This window comes from Narcine bancroftii, chromosome 4, assembly GCF_036971445.1.
Source record: "Narcine bancroftii isolate sNarBan1 chromosome 4, sNarBan1.hap1, whole genome shotgun sequence".
NCBI classification, from domain to species: Eukaryota; Metazoa; Chordata; class Chondrichthyes; order Torpediniformes; family Narcinidae; genus Narcine; species Narcine bancroftii.
In genome coordinates this window covers 249,436,358-249,451,249 of record NC_091472.1, presented here as the reverse complement: position 1 = coordinate 249,451,249, position 14,892 = coordinate 249,436,358, and the positions used below count along the sequence as shown (strand labels likewise).

Below are 14,892 nucleotides of genomic sequence, written 5' to 3'. Positions count from 1 at the left end.
ATATGGATTCATGGCAGATATTCTCTGCGTCAACCGTCACTGTTGGAGTCTTCTTTCCTTGTACTGCAAGTTAATGAACTTAGAGATATTGTCCATTGTTTGTCTTTTCTTAATAAATCCAGTTTCATCAAGTTTTACTATTTTTGGTACACAGACAGCCAATCTGTTTGCTCATAGTTTTGCTATTATCTGATTCCACCTGCATTGAATTCGCCCATCGTTATTGAATGAAGATCTACCGGGACCAATGCCTGAAGAGGGCGCACAAAATCAGTGAACCGGTGCGGACTCGAAAGGCCAACATGGCCTGTTTACGCTCCGTAAATGGTTATATGATCAGAAGGATCCATTAAGACCACGTTAGCCTGGCTCTTAGCCTGGGTTGCTTCCCCAGCGATCTCCATATTCATTAATTTTAATGGTTAGTTGAATTCTAGACACTAAAACAAAGCCATCGGCGCCATTGGTCGTTCTGCAGGCTTTTCATGTTTCCACATTCTGTTTGACAAGCTTGTAGTGCTGTCAGCTGTTTTTGGGTGGGAACCATTTATGAATGGGCTACATCTGACAGCTCGTTATGTGCAAAGGCAGGTCATAGCTCTATTGTGTACAGAGGACCAGGAGATGGCTTTATGGAAGAGGTGATAATGGATAGTTGTCTCGAATGTTGTTATTTGCAGCTGACCTGTCTAAGTGTCCCAATTCCCATTTCTTAGTAATTCACAGCAATCATTTAAAAGTCTACTCTACCTTTCATAATACGGTTATAATAATTGTTTCAAAGTATCCAACATCTTAACTCTTATACACATTCTTTTCATTACATTGTCAACCAATACCTGAGCAAAGCAGCAATTCACTGTGCTATCTCTCAGCTCCAGGGACCACCTTCAATCCTGACCCTGGGTCCTGTCTGGAACTTCCAGTGAACACACAGCTTTCCTCCCACATCCCAAGGATGTGCTTGGAGAGGAATTTGCTTCACTTCCCCTGAGTGTAGGTAATTTTAAATTTAGACATGCAATGTAACTGACCAAAGAATCTGAGGGAAGGTGATGGGTATGTGACAGAGAATGAAGGAGCTGAAGCGGCGGCTACTCTGCTCCTGCAATAACACAAGCCACCAGACGGGTTGAGCTCAGTGAGCAGACTAGTTTATTGCATGCAGGCTGCTGGGCTGCACTTATAATCCCAGCCCGGACCTGGCTGAGAACCGCGCTGGAGGGCGCTGACGTCATCCAGGCGTCACATGGTCCCCAAGCGCGGGTTTTTGAGCCCCGAGCTGGAAGGAAGGGAAACCCCCGACGGCGCGATTTTGGCTGGCTGCCCCACCGCGTGGCTTACAAGTGAGGCCGGTTCACCTACCTTGTGGTGAGCTGCCACACAGCCCCACCCCCGCCAGAACCGGCCCAAATGTCCTTTTTTGCCGGGCGGCCTCGCTTCTTGGGCTGGGCAACGACCACGGGTTCAGTGGGATTGAGGTGTGCTGGCTTCAGCCTGTCCATGGTAAACAGCTCCTGCCTGCCACCCAAGTCCAGCGTGAACGCTGAGCCGGGAATGCTGTATAACCCTGTACAGCCCCTCGTATGGTCACTGCAGAGGTGCCACGGTCGGGCCCTGCTGAACGAAAATTAACTCTGTGGAAAGCAGCTCTCCAGGAACGTGAGTTGTGCGGGTGCCATGCCTGGGTGGCGGTGGGGGTTTGAAGGTGTCCAAGCGTGCCCTGAGGTGAGAAAGTAGTTCATGCGGCAACCGCTGGGAATTGTGAGGTGCATTGATAAACTCACCAGGTAGTGCCAGCAGCGCACCGTAGACCAGTTCAGCTGATGACGCCTGCAGATCTTCCTTGGGAGTGGAACGGATGCCCAGGAGCCCTCAAGGCAGTTCATCCGTCCAGTCGGGACCGGTGAGGCAGACTTAAGGTGGCGGTGCAGACGTTCGACCAATCCATTGGCCTGTGGGTGGTAGGCCGTGGTGCAATGTAGCTGTATTCCCCAACCTGTTAGCGAGCAGTGCCCAGAGTGCAGATGTGAACTCTCTTGTGAGGTGAGCCAGGATGCCGAACTGGGCAACCCAACCATGCAACAGGGCTCGGGAGCAGGAGTTGATGGAGGCGTCTGGCATCGCGATCGCCTCGGGCCAGCAAGTGGTGCGATCCACCACCGTAAACAGGTAACGGTTGCCCCGGGAAACGGGTAAGGGCCCAACGATGTCCACGTGAATATGGCTGAACCATTCCCGGATGTGCTCGAACTCCTGTATGGGCGCCCTGGTGTGCCTGTGCACCTTGGACGTCTGGCAATGGGTGCATGTTCTGGCCCAGCCCGCGATCTGCTTCTGCAGCCCATGCCATATGAACTGTTCAGCCACCATCCGGACTGTGGACCTGATGGACAGATGTGAAAGGTCATGGATGTGACGGAAGACCTGCCTGCGCCACTGCTGCGGAACCACTGGCCGTGGGATGCCCAAGGAAATATCGCACAGGATGGTGCCTTCACTGCACGGAGTCGGGAGGTCTCGGAACCGCAGACCGGTGATGGCGGTTTTGAAGGCCCTCATCTCCTTATCAGCTTCCTGGTCCCGGGCGAGCTGGTCAAAGTCAAGGCCAGGCGTCAGTGCGCAGATGGCCGGTCGCGAGAGTGCATTGGCAACTACATTGTCCTTCCCCGCCTTGTGCCGAATGTGGATGGTAAACTCCGACACGAAGGAGAGGTGACGCTCCTGGAGGGCCAACCAGGGATCCTTTGCCATCATGAGTGCCTGGGTGAGGGGTTTGTGGTTAGTGAGGACGGTAAAAGTCCTCCCCTCCAAAAAATAGCGGAAATTCCGCACCGCCAGGTACATGCCCAGAAACTTTCGGTTGAAGGCACCATATTTGCGTTTCGGCGAGCGGAGCAGGCAGCTGAAGAATGCCAGTGGCTTCCAATGCCCATTCACCTGATGCTCCAGGACGGCACCGACGGCTGAGGCAGAGGCATCGACAGAGAGTGCCATATGCAGTTTGGTGTGTTGTTGGGCGAGCATGGCGGCCTTCGTGAGGGCGTCCTTGGTGGCCTTGAATGCGGTGCAGGCTTCTGGGTTCCAAGCAAGCGTCTTGTGTTTGGCTGCGATGTGGGTGAACTGCGGCTGCATGATGCGCGCAGCTCCCGGGATGAAGCGGTTGTAAAGTTGACCATACCCGCGAACTCCTGCAGTCCTTTGAGGCTGTTCGGGTGTGGGAACTCCCTGATGGCGGCAACCTTCGCAGCAGCGGGCGTGGCTTCTTCGGCCATGATGTTATGGCTCAGGAACTGCATGACTCTTTCCCAAACTGGCACTTGGCTGGGTTGATGGTAAGGCCGAAGTCGGCCAGCCGGGAGAAAAGGGCACATAGGTGGTCTTTGTGTTGTGCCCAGTCCTTGCTGGCAACAAGGATGTCATCCAAATAAATAAAGACGAAATCCAAGTCCCTGCCCACAGAGTCCGTGAGGTGCTGGAAGGTCTGAATGGCATGCGCAGGAATTCGAACAGGCCAAAGGGGATGATGATGGCCGTCTTGGGTATGTCCTCAGGGTGTACCAGGATCTGGTGATATCCGCGCACCAGGTCAACCTTGGAGAAGACCCTCGCACCGTGTAGGTTGGCCGTAAAGTCCTGGATGTGAGGGATGGGGTAACAGTCAGGAATGGTTGCCTCGTTGAGCCGTTGATAGTGTCCGCAGGGACACCAACCGCCGGAGGCTTTTGGGCCCAGGTGGAGCGGCGAGGCCCACGGGCTGTCGAATCGCTGAATGATCCCCAGCTCCAATAGGTGCAAAAACTCCTCCTTCGCTACCTGGAGCTTGTCAGGCGGGAGCCAGTGTGCCTTGGCGTGAACTGGCGGGCCCTGGATGGAGATGTGGTGGAACACCCCGTGGCGCGGCGAGGCAGCAGAGAACTTTGGCTTGAGGAGTATCGGGAACTCGTCCAGGATCTGCTGGAACTCGTCTCGTGGCGTGCTGATCGTGGCCATCTGCGGTTGCTCCAAGCGGGAGGCATTGAGGCGAATAGCCTGGAAGGTACGGGTGTCTACCAGGCGCCCACCTCGAATGTCCACCAGAAGCACGTGGAGGAAAGGACGAGACGGTGAACCTCCACGCGAAATTCTGTTGGACGATCTGGAAGTGGACTGTTGTCTCCATATGTCTGGATTGCCGTTGCATTGGCCGCATGGAGGGGAGGTCCACAAGGTCAGTTCCTGGATTCGATGGCCGTGTCCGGTATGACACTGATCTGGGCTCCAGTCTTAACGAGGAACCGTCGGCCGCTGACTAAATCCCGCAGGTAGAGAAGGCTGTGTCCTTGGCCAGCCACTGCAGCCATTAACAATGGCCAACCTGGTAATTTCCCTGGAACAAGCAGGGCTGATAACACTTCCGAGCCTTGGCTCCCCAATGCTGGTGGTGGAAGCAGAGGCCTGAAGCGGATGCTGTGGCCTTGGTTATGCTCTTTGGGGCCCATGCAGGAGCCGAGTGCTCTACTGCAGAGCTAGGGGCAGGCTTGGCGTGGTCGTGCCCATGCTTCATGACCTGCTGGACCACTGAGCCTTCCGAGAATTGTGCGAGCCATAGCTCTTGGGCCTTCTGGGTGACCTTCCTCGGGTCAGTGAAGCTCTCCTGAACCAGCAGCGGGCGGATGTCCCCGGGCATATGTTCGAGGAAGATGCGCTCGAAAAGTGGGCAATTGGTGTGCTCACCCATGAGCGCGAGCATCTCATCCATCAGTTCCATCTGAGCTCCGAGCTGGAAGGAAGGGAAACCCCCGACGGCGCCATTTTGGCCGGCTGCCCCGCCGCGTGGCTTACTAGCGGGGCCGGTTCACCTGCCTTGTGGTGAGCCGCCACAGAGCAAAGCTGCAGGAAGGAAATGGAAGCCAGCATGAATGTGATGGTCCAAATGTTCTGAGTTCATATAGTCCACTTTTTTTTTTAAAGTCTCCTGGGTCACTTTAAATCTTTCCAAAAAAGTTCCGGATTATGAAAAATTTACTCAAAATTAAAGTGGAAAATAGCATTTATCTTGTTAAACAGCACCAACATAGCAAATGGGAAATAGTTTCTGCATAAAATAGGCCAAATGGCCTGCTTCTGTTCCTTTTTCTTGTGATCTTTCACAATGGTTTGAATTTTGATTTTAATGTTTATATTCATCTTAAGACATATATCTTTAAATCTGTATCTGTAGTTTTATGCCTAATATTGTTGCAGTTAATGTTCTGCATTGTTTGTACAATACCTTTTTTGTGATATAGTGAACTAATGCTTTACAATACTGCCTCAGCAAAATTTCGGTGCCTTTAATCCGTACAATATGTAGAATTCTGTTTCAAGGAGTAAAGGTCTATCCAAGACTAATGACTGTTTTTAATTCCACTGGTGTCCTTCATCCTGCATAAAGATGAATATAATGTCTAAATGCATAAACAGAAATGGGCACTTCACATAGAAGAGTTTGACGTCAATTCATGTTAATATAGTTCAGGCAATAGTTTTCTAAATTTAGACCATGTATAAAATTTAACTGTTGAAGATACCCTCAAGTCCTGGATAAGAATGTTGCATCATGGGCTCTTGTTTGAAAGGCTTGTTTATGTCTGATTAAAACAAAAGCAGAAATTCAACAGGGCAATCCACATGTGTGGGAAGAGAAACCAAGTTAACGTTTCCAGTTGGAGACCCTTTGCCAGAAATGTTTTGATGATGGGTCTCCGAACTGAAACATCAACTTGGTTTCTCTTCCTACAGATCTCTGACCTGCTGAGTATTTACAGCATTGCAGTTGTTTTAACTTCAAGGAGTGAATCACATACAACAGAATTTTATTCAGTATGTTGGCTTTGAAGCTGGTAAATTTCTGAGGAGGTCAGAACCTTGATACAATCCACATGAGTGTATTCAGAATTGTATTTGAATTACGACAGTTTCAATATAAGTTGCTTTCCAGGACCATGGCCTCTGCTGTTCTGTTTGAGTTGCCATTTGTTCATTTCAAATTATGTTAAAAACCACTTTAATTTACAGCACCAAATCTTCCTTTATTGCAGCATTTATAGGCTTAATTACCACCGAGATAAGAAAGCTGAATTTAAGTGAGGAAAATGGATAAATGTTCCAAAAATTGTCATTGAAAAAGTATCTATATACAGTACCCCATCCCCACACATTTTCTAATGTTCTGTCAAATTGGGATAGTATGGCATTTTGTAGTGTGTAATCAAACAAAACTCTTGAGATAAAAAAAATCTGAAATTTGCTAGATTGGCAGCATTTAAGGGTATGCTATCTTTGCAAGCAGACACAGTTTTCCCGCATGCTTTTGCAGTGAAGTGAAGAATCCTGGAATGTGATCCCCTGCGTATATAAAATTTTTAAGTCCCATGTGATTGTTTTTTTTTAAATCGTTAGTTGCAATAAATCAACTGCCCTACAGATAACCTTTTGTCATTGTTCCAAAGATAGAGGTTTGCTCTCTTGGATGCATCAAATGGGATATTGGTCTACCTTTAACCCCTTTCACACTTGCAATTGGTCCAGGAATTAACGGCCAATCGGCCTAAAAAGGGTCTAGTGTGAAAGGAAAATCTTTCCAATGCCTGAGTGAGATGACCTCATTTCACACCAGGGATAGACTGCCTCGACCCTGAGTACAATCCCTGGCGTCTGCAGATGTCGGTGTTGCAATCAGTCAAGTGTAGAATGGGTAATTGTATTCTGGAATAGAAATGACAAGTTTCTGCGTGAGTGCAGGAACATGAAGGAAGAAAAGATGAAAATCGAGGCATAAACTTTGCTGTGGGAAAGTTGAAGCGGGAGAGAGGTGAGGGAGAGGAAATTTTTAATCAGCGTGGGATGTTGATATAGCACTCTTAAGCGCACAATTTATGAAGACCATGGGGAAAAAGCAATGGCAGACCTGACTTCCCAGAATGCTGTGCAGCAGAGAAACTCCTCCATGAGCACTTCGTGCATGTAGCCATGCATTAGACCCTTTCTCTGCCGCACAGCATTCTGGGAGGGCAAGTCTGCCATCACTTTTTCCCATGGTAATAATAAATTGTACATGATAGTGCTACTAACTTTCCCACGCTGTTTAAAAATTGTCTGCTATTGCTAGCACTTTTCCCACGGTCCCTTAGAAAGGTTTATATAGGTCAGCCCAACAACAACAGGGGCTGAAGGGCTCATACTGTGCTGTACATAAAGCTTAATTATGTTATAATTAGGCCTTATTTTGTTCAAATATAAGATCATAATACATCGATCAGGATTTAGGGCAGGTCCACCATCGCTTGATGCGTCATGACGTCAGTGGTACAAGGTAGAACAATCCTAACCCCCGGGGATGGCTCCTTACAAGTGTGAATGCGGGCATTGTCCTGGTTAATAGTGATCGTGTGTTCACAGCAAAAATACCATTCCTATCCTGGGACACTGAATGGTCGATATAGTGGGACATAAAAGGGGCTATGTAGAGCGCGCAATGAGAATTGTGGAGTAAGAACGACACACACACACAATTGAGTCAAGGTCGAAGACTGATTTATTCATCAGTTTAGATTCACTCCCTGCCTGTGATGACAGGAGTGACGTCATTCGAAGCACCAGCTTCTGACTGGCCAGCCTTCCTGCCATCGACTGCTGTTTCCCATGTGTAGTAGGTCATGCGGAACAATAGTTGTTGGTCCCTGCAGGGCCCTTGCGATCACCGCGTTCGCCAGCCATTTTGTGAGCTGGTTTGCAGCTTGGTTCGCAGGCCACTACACTATTAATAATAATCCAGAACACCCTGTCTACATTTCTTTCTCAGTGTCTGGGAGATGGGCAAACTACTGTATGTCCTCCAGTAATGCTTCTGCATTCTGAAGATTTTGGAAAGCTACATTTTATGGACGTATTTTGCTTGACTTCAATGACTCGAGAAGGGTGAAAAGAGGGGAAAAACAAAAGCAACTCACAACGATAAACCCATACTAAAAAAATTGCAGCTGCTTGTTTGCATACATTTCTGTTTCTGTACCATTAACTATTTCATCAGATTAAACTAGAAACAATGACTCATTCCTTGCATTTGAATAACAGTTTATTTTGACTTTCCCATATTTCCTCAACTCGTATCCTATGGCTTTTTTTTGTTGCTGATCTTGGGAAATCCATTACGCTGACTGAAGGGGTCTTTATTTCCTCCATCTATCAATGTATGAATAGTTGAACCACTTGCCCCACTGGAAGTTTCTTTCTTTGGCTTGGCTTCGCGGACGAAGATTTATGGAGTGGGTAAAAGTCCACGTCAGCTGCAGGCTCGATTGTGGCGGACAAGTCCGATGCGGGACAGGCAGACACGGTTGCAGGGGAAAATTGGTTGGTTGGGGTTGGGTGTTGGGTTTTACCTCCTTTGTCTTTTGTCAGTGAGGTGGGCTCTGCGGTCTTCTTCAAAGGAGGTTGCTGCCCGCCGAACTGTGAGGCGCCAAGATGCACGGTTTGAGGCGATATCAGCCCACTGGCGGTGGTCAATGTGGCAGGCACCAAGAGATTTCTTTAGGCAGTCCTTGTATCTCTTCTTTGGTGCACCTCTGTCACGGTGGCCAGTGGAGAGCTCGCCATATAACACGATCTTGGGAAGGCGATGGCCCTCCATTCTGGAGATGTGACCCATCCAGCGCATAAAGGGAGTAAATCTACTATATTTTCTTTGCAGAGATGTAGTTGAAGTTGCACTCTATATTACTACACCCTTGTGATTTGGGTTGGTCTCTAGCCAATCGGCCAATCAAAAAAAGGCTTTGGATTTGTTTTGTTTTGTGCTGTTGGCTGAAGATAGATTTGGTGCCAAGCAGCTCTGATATTCACAGAGACAAACTTCTGGTCCTCAAGCTACCCTTGATCCAATTGCTCTGGTAGTAACTAATCATGTTGCTTTTAATAAGAGCATGAAAATCATTTTGGCTGATATTTAAAATGTCACTCTACTAATGATTCACATGAGTCACATCATTGTGCCATCGGCATCTTAAAGACAAGTCTAGTGTGTGATGCTCTGTTGCTTCCTTTGTCATATAGAAATGCTGCAACTGAAAAATAAATGCAGCATAATCAGCTTAAATTACCATTGGTTGCCTGCTTGAATCTATCTGCTTTGTCCATGAACATAACTTGTACCCAAGTTTCTTGCATTTTGCTTCGTAGGAGAAATCGGTTACATCTGTGCTCTTCATTCATAATGCAGCAAACACTTTGGTTTGAGCATGAGCTAAGCCAGCAATCAAGACCTTGTGAACAATTCTGGGTGCCTAAAATTGGTACACTGTGATTGAAATAGAAAAAAGATTACCAGGTGGATAAAGGAAAAGGTTTAAGAATTTGTGCAAAGCCCTCAAAGAGAAGGCACGTCCTCACTGACTGAAGGAATACCTGATTCATGATCACAACAAGCGGAGTAAGAGCGCTCAGGATGGTATTGTGAACCATAATCACACAAGCCCTGTAAAGTGGTGGATGGAGTGCAGCATGTTACAAAACCCAAACCAACTATCCACCACCAACCCTGAGGAGCACAATAGTGCAAGTTGTAGAGCTGCTGAGTCACTGTTCCAGCTACCTGGATTCAATAGTTACCCTGGGTGATATTTATGTGAAATTTGTGATGCCATATGTTTTCTCTGGGCATTTTAGTTTCCTTCCAACTCCTAAAGGCATGAAGTTTGGAGTGGTTAATTCACCACTCTTACCTCTGGTGTGCAGGTGGAATCTGGAAAGCAAAGGGAGGGAGAATAAAAATTATGGAATTGTAGGAAGTGTAAATGGGTGGGAAGGACTCAGTGAGTCAAATGACCTATTTCTGGGATGTCTATTTCTGCAACCATCTGTCCATCAGTGGAGTAATCTACAGTTCCCACATTGGCCTCTTTAGAATGGATAGGGCCAGAGTGGAGGCAAGTCATTCTTTATATTGAGGGGACAGGCTAAATAGAGAGTAGTACTGCAATCTCATGACTTTAATAGATTGTCATGCATTGGAATTAAATGCTGGCGACACTGAAAAATTGGTACTTTAATGTGCAATCATGGCTTGGAATGCTTGGGTCATACACAAATGTGCTGGAGAAACTTGGCAGGTTAAGCAAAGGAAGTAAAATGTAACCAACATTTCAGGCCAATACCCTTTATTAAGAATAAGGAAAATCAGGTAGATATCTGAATAAAAAGCTGGAGGGAAGGATAGAGGAATGGGAGGAGCACAGGCTTACCAGTTGGAGGCAATTGGTAGAGACAGGTGAGAGGGTAGAAGAGAAAGTTGCTGAGAAGTGATTAGGGGAGAAGGCTAAGAAAGGTAGTTCTCTGATAGGAGAACGGAGGGAATGAGGAGACGGAGATAGATAGATAGATAGATAGAGATAGAGAGCTGGGAGGGGGGGTTTTTGAAATGAAATGTATTGTTTGAACTGCAGAAGATGGGGAGAAATCAGGGATAGGTGGGAGTTTGACAGGGGATGGTGTTGCAGAGCATGGGAAATGAGTGGAAGCGAAAGGGAAGGTGTGAGCTGAGTAAAAGGGTCCAAAGAAAGCAGTTAGAAAAAAGTCACATTTGTATAGAGACAAATATGACTGACAGAAGGAGAAAAGGTATGGGTGTCAGAGGCTGTTCAAATTAATCTGCATGTACTTAATATGTATTCATATAGGAATCTATGTAATTCCTCTGTGGGATGGGAAGAGATACTAATGTCTGCGTGGTGATGATGAGGTGGGAGGGAATAATAGAGGGGAACTCGAGGTGGCAGGGAAGAGAGTATGTGGAGGGAATGTCCTGGGGTGATACTGCAGTGTGGACAGTGTAGGGAAATTCCTGAGCTAGTGGGAAAGTCTTGAGGAAGAGAGTTAGGTGGAGGGTAAACCATGAGGGGTGGAAATAAAAGTCTGTAGATAGTGTGGGGAATGGAGGTAGAGAGGAATGCTAGAGGTGGTAGGGTATGGGACCTGGAACCAGGTCCAGTAATGACTGGGCAGAGAAGTTTGGAGGAGGAAGAAGACACTCTCAGTTGACAGGAGTTGGGTGATGCTCAAGTTTGGGAGAGGGGTGCTGTTGGAGTGGGGAGACAAGAGTTATTGATAAAGGAATACAGTGCTGAGTTTTGATCTTAGCAAGTTGGGAGAAATGTTTTTGCTCTTTAAAGCATAATCAGGCCATGAGATACAATTATGGACAAGGAAAACCATAGTATCATCTGTTTTCTCGGAATACAAACCTTCCACAATGTGGGAGGTGTACTGTACTTTCAAGTGGATGTCCAATTGAATAATGTGACCAAAATGTAGAAGAGATTAATTAATTATTTTTTTTACCATCAAGATGAGTTGTGTGACTGGCATCCAAATATGCATATCTGATCATGTACAAATGGAAAACACTGATTGGAATAATTGGATGCATTTTTAATCAAACTTTTCCTTAGCGTGACCTACAATTAAAAACCGGTTGTGAAACCAGAAAGTTTGTAGATGCTATGATTATAATTAATATACAAAAGTGCTAGAGAAATTCATAATTACTGCACAAAAGTGATGGAGAAACTCACTATTACTAGATAAAAGTACTGGAAAAACAGCAAAGCCTCCCTATGGACGCTGCAGGGCCTGCTGAGTTTCTCTAGCACTTTTGTATATTACAGTAATTAAAATCGGGTTGGTTTGATTGCTCATTTTGTTGTTCCACATCAAGTGCCAATAATAGCTGCCCCCCCTCCCCCCGGGTCTATAGGAAAGTCTGAATGTAGCCAAGAATGTAGATAGAAAAAGATTAAAGGGTGAAATGCATTTTATTGTTCTTTTGACACACTTAGATTTTTTTTTAAAAGATATTTTAAACCTTTATTTTTTGATTGAAAAAAATTTTCCCTCATATTAACATTTGTAAATGGCAACTTTCAAGTAGCGCTTTGAGTGAAATGTAGTAATTGTCCTCAGTGAAGTAGGCTCTTTTGTATTCTAATAGTGGTATTAATACTATCTTTTAATAGTGTTGATTGGTTTTTAAAAATAAATCCTCATATGTAACGGTATTGTGCATTCAAAGTAAGCAGTGCCTACTACGTAAAAACATTAAACTGTACTTTATTATTTAATAGTTTATTTTGTAATAGACTGCATTATGCAAATTATTTTATCCCATGCCTTTCCTTGCCCACTTGAGTGAATTCAGTTAATTGTACACGCATGATCATTAATGCATTAAGGGCTAGTGCTGCTACTCTTTAGGGAAATAGCATTTGATTAAAATGCACCTCTGTGCAAAAAAGGTGCTAAATAGAGAATGAATGTAGTAACAATGTATATTGATAGAAATGGATGGATACGACACAAAGAATGTGAGGCAAAAAAACTGAACAGTTTTTTTGTGAATAGTTTATTGTGAATAAGGTTTACCTTTGGTTTAAAATAAGTTAACTTTGTGCAAGTATATTTGCAGGATTAGGGAGGTTCTAAAGCTGGGATATGGGCCATTTGCAAATGCAAAGAATCAGGTGTATCTGCCGAAAGTTTCATTATTTTCCCATTTTTATTTTAAAGAATTTTTTTTGTCTTGAGTAGGAACTGGTGGATTTGTCATATCCTTGGTTCCTCGTTGCTGATTACCTCTGGGCACAGTATGTGGCCTACTGAATCCTTGACTCCAACCTGGGAAAGCAGAGGATCCAACAAAACTTTTTTTATTAAAGGGGGACAACTGGTTGATGAGACGAAGGCTCCTTTTAGCCAGAGCAACACAGTTTAATTGTCAAATTTGTTCTGTGATTAGATCCTGATTTTGCAGGCTGCCTGAGCAAAAGGGTTGGATTTCTGTTGAAGATGCTGCTGCCCAATTCTATTCTTCACCATGCAGGTTTCTCTCCTTCCTCAAAGAAGGAAGCAAGAAATCTCATTTGTGCTGCTTGATAATAATTTAAAACATTTGAAAGTTGTCATCCTCCCAATTCATATTTCCATGTTATTTTTTTCTATAGAGTTTTCTTATATTTTTATTTAATTCCTGAAAAAAAAACTTCTGAGGTATTGCTATGGGCAATAGTTGAAAAAGGTATTTGTGTTATGGATAAATACTGTATATGTCTTGACACAAATGGAAAATAACATTTTCCAAAAAAAAAGAAAAAGGCATTGTACTCTTGGGAATATATTCATCTTAACACAATTAACTCTACTCACTAATGTTATTGGCAAAGCCATCCATCTATTCAAATCTTATTCAGCCTTCTTAAATAAAGGTGAGTAATTCAGTTTATATAAATTATCTCTGCATATTCCTAAATATCCCATTTATCAGCCATTTAAATTGAGTATCTCTTCGACATCGAGTATAATCCCCTCCCATAAGAGGCATAATTTTGCTTTTGTTCCAATTTATTTTGTCGCCTGAAACTTTCCCATATTCTTCCAATTTTAATTTCAGCTTTCATAATGAAGTTGCTGGTTCTGTCAAATATATCAAAACGTAATTAGATTTCTCACTTCCTTTCTTTGAGGAAGGAGAGAAACCTGCGGGGATAATAGTGGAATTGGGGAAAATACGAGAGAGAATGGCAGAGGACTTTATATACAAATGGAAACTAAAATTAATATCCGCTGAGAAAGAAGCCCCTTTGTTAAAACATATGATTTTTATTTGGAACAAGATAACTGGTGAAATTGGAGCAGGGGAGGGGGGGGGGCTATCACCTAAAATTTCTTTGATTTAAAATAGATATTCCTTTTACAATGGATAATCGATTCTTAGATATCTGGTCTCATAGAGGAATCAGACATAGTGAAGGTTGTTATGAAGGAGGACATTTGATGTCATTTGATCAAATAAAAAATAAATATGGAATACTTAATTGAAAATATCAAAAATGTGTTATTAAGAGCCTATTTAAGGGATAAATTAGGCCCATCGATGTTATTACTGAAATATAGTGATGTAGAGACTTTGATTCGAAAGCAAAATATAAAGAATTTACTTCTGCCATGTACCTTCTACTTCAAATGGGAACTCCGAAACAGGAGGTTCATAAGTATAGACAGAGATGGGAATCAGATTTAAATGTTAGAATTGATGAACAAAACTGGTCTGATCTTCGTAAGAATAGTATGACAAATACAATTTGTGATACAGGTTGGTTCAGTATAATTTTTTTTACATCATTTGTATCTCACACTGCAGAAATAAAATAGGTTAAAGTCAGATTTATTAGATCAATGTTTTAGATGCAGTGATGAGCAGGGTACTTTTTTTTATATTCAATTTGGTTATGTCTTAAGGTAAGACCTTTTTGGATAGATTTTTTTTTTAGAACAGGTAACAGGAATTGAGTTTCCAAAAATCCAGAACTAATTTTATTGGGGAATATCGTAGAGTCAAGACCAAAATTGAAATTGGCTAAATACCAAACAGAATTTGTCAAAATAGCATTAACAGTAGCAAGAAAATGTATAGCAGTTACTTGGAAATCTGATTCACATTCAGGTATGGCACGATGGAATGCCGAGATGCATAGTTGTGTTCCCCTTGAGAAGATTAACATAATTTAAGAAATAAATATGTAATATTTCTGCAAATTTGGCATCTGTATTTACAAATTTCAGGTATAAATTTGTTAGACATTTTTCGAATCCTAGGGACATGCGTTAAACTTGTCCAAAGAATTCAATTGGAGATTCATGTGGTGAGTGGCACTTTCTTGGCGATCCTTTCTGGTTTCCTTACTTTTCCTTTTTCCCTTTCTTTCTCTCTTTTCTCTTTGTTTTTTCTTTTGGGATTTCTAGGGTGGTAGGAGTTGGGGGATTTAACCATCATGAAGTATATTATGGATGTATTTTTTTTCTATTTGTATCATCAATTTT

General features: G+C 44.0%; 1 protein-coding gene across 7 annotated transcripts in view; it reads left to right on the top strand.

The window, feature by feature from the left end:
• Window positions 1-14,892, top strand: part of LOC138761834 (NGFI-A-binding protein 1-like) — a 74,088-nt gene that overhangs the window by 42,641 nt on the left and 16,555 nt on the right. The window lies entirely within an intron of this gene.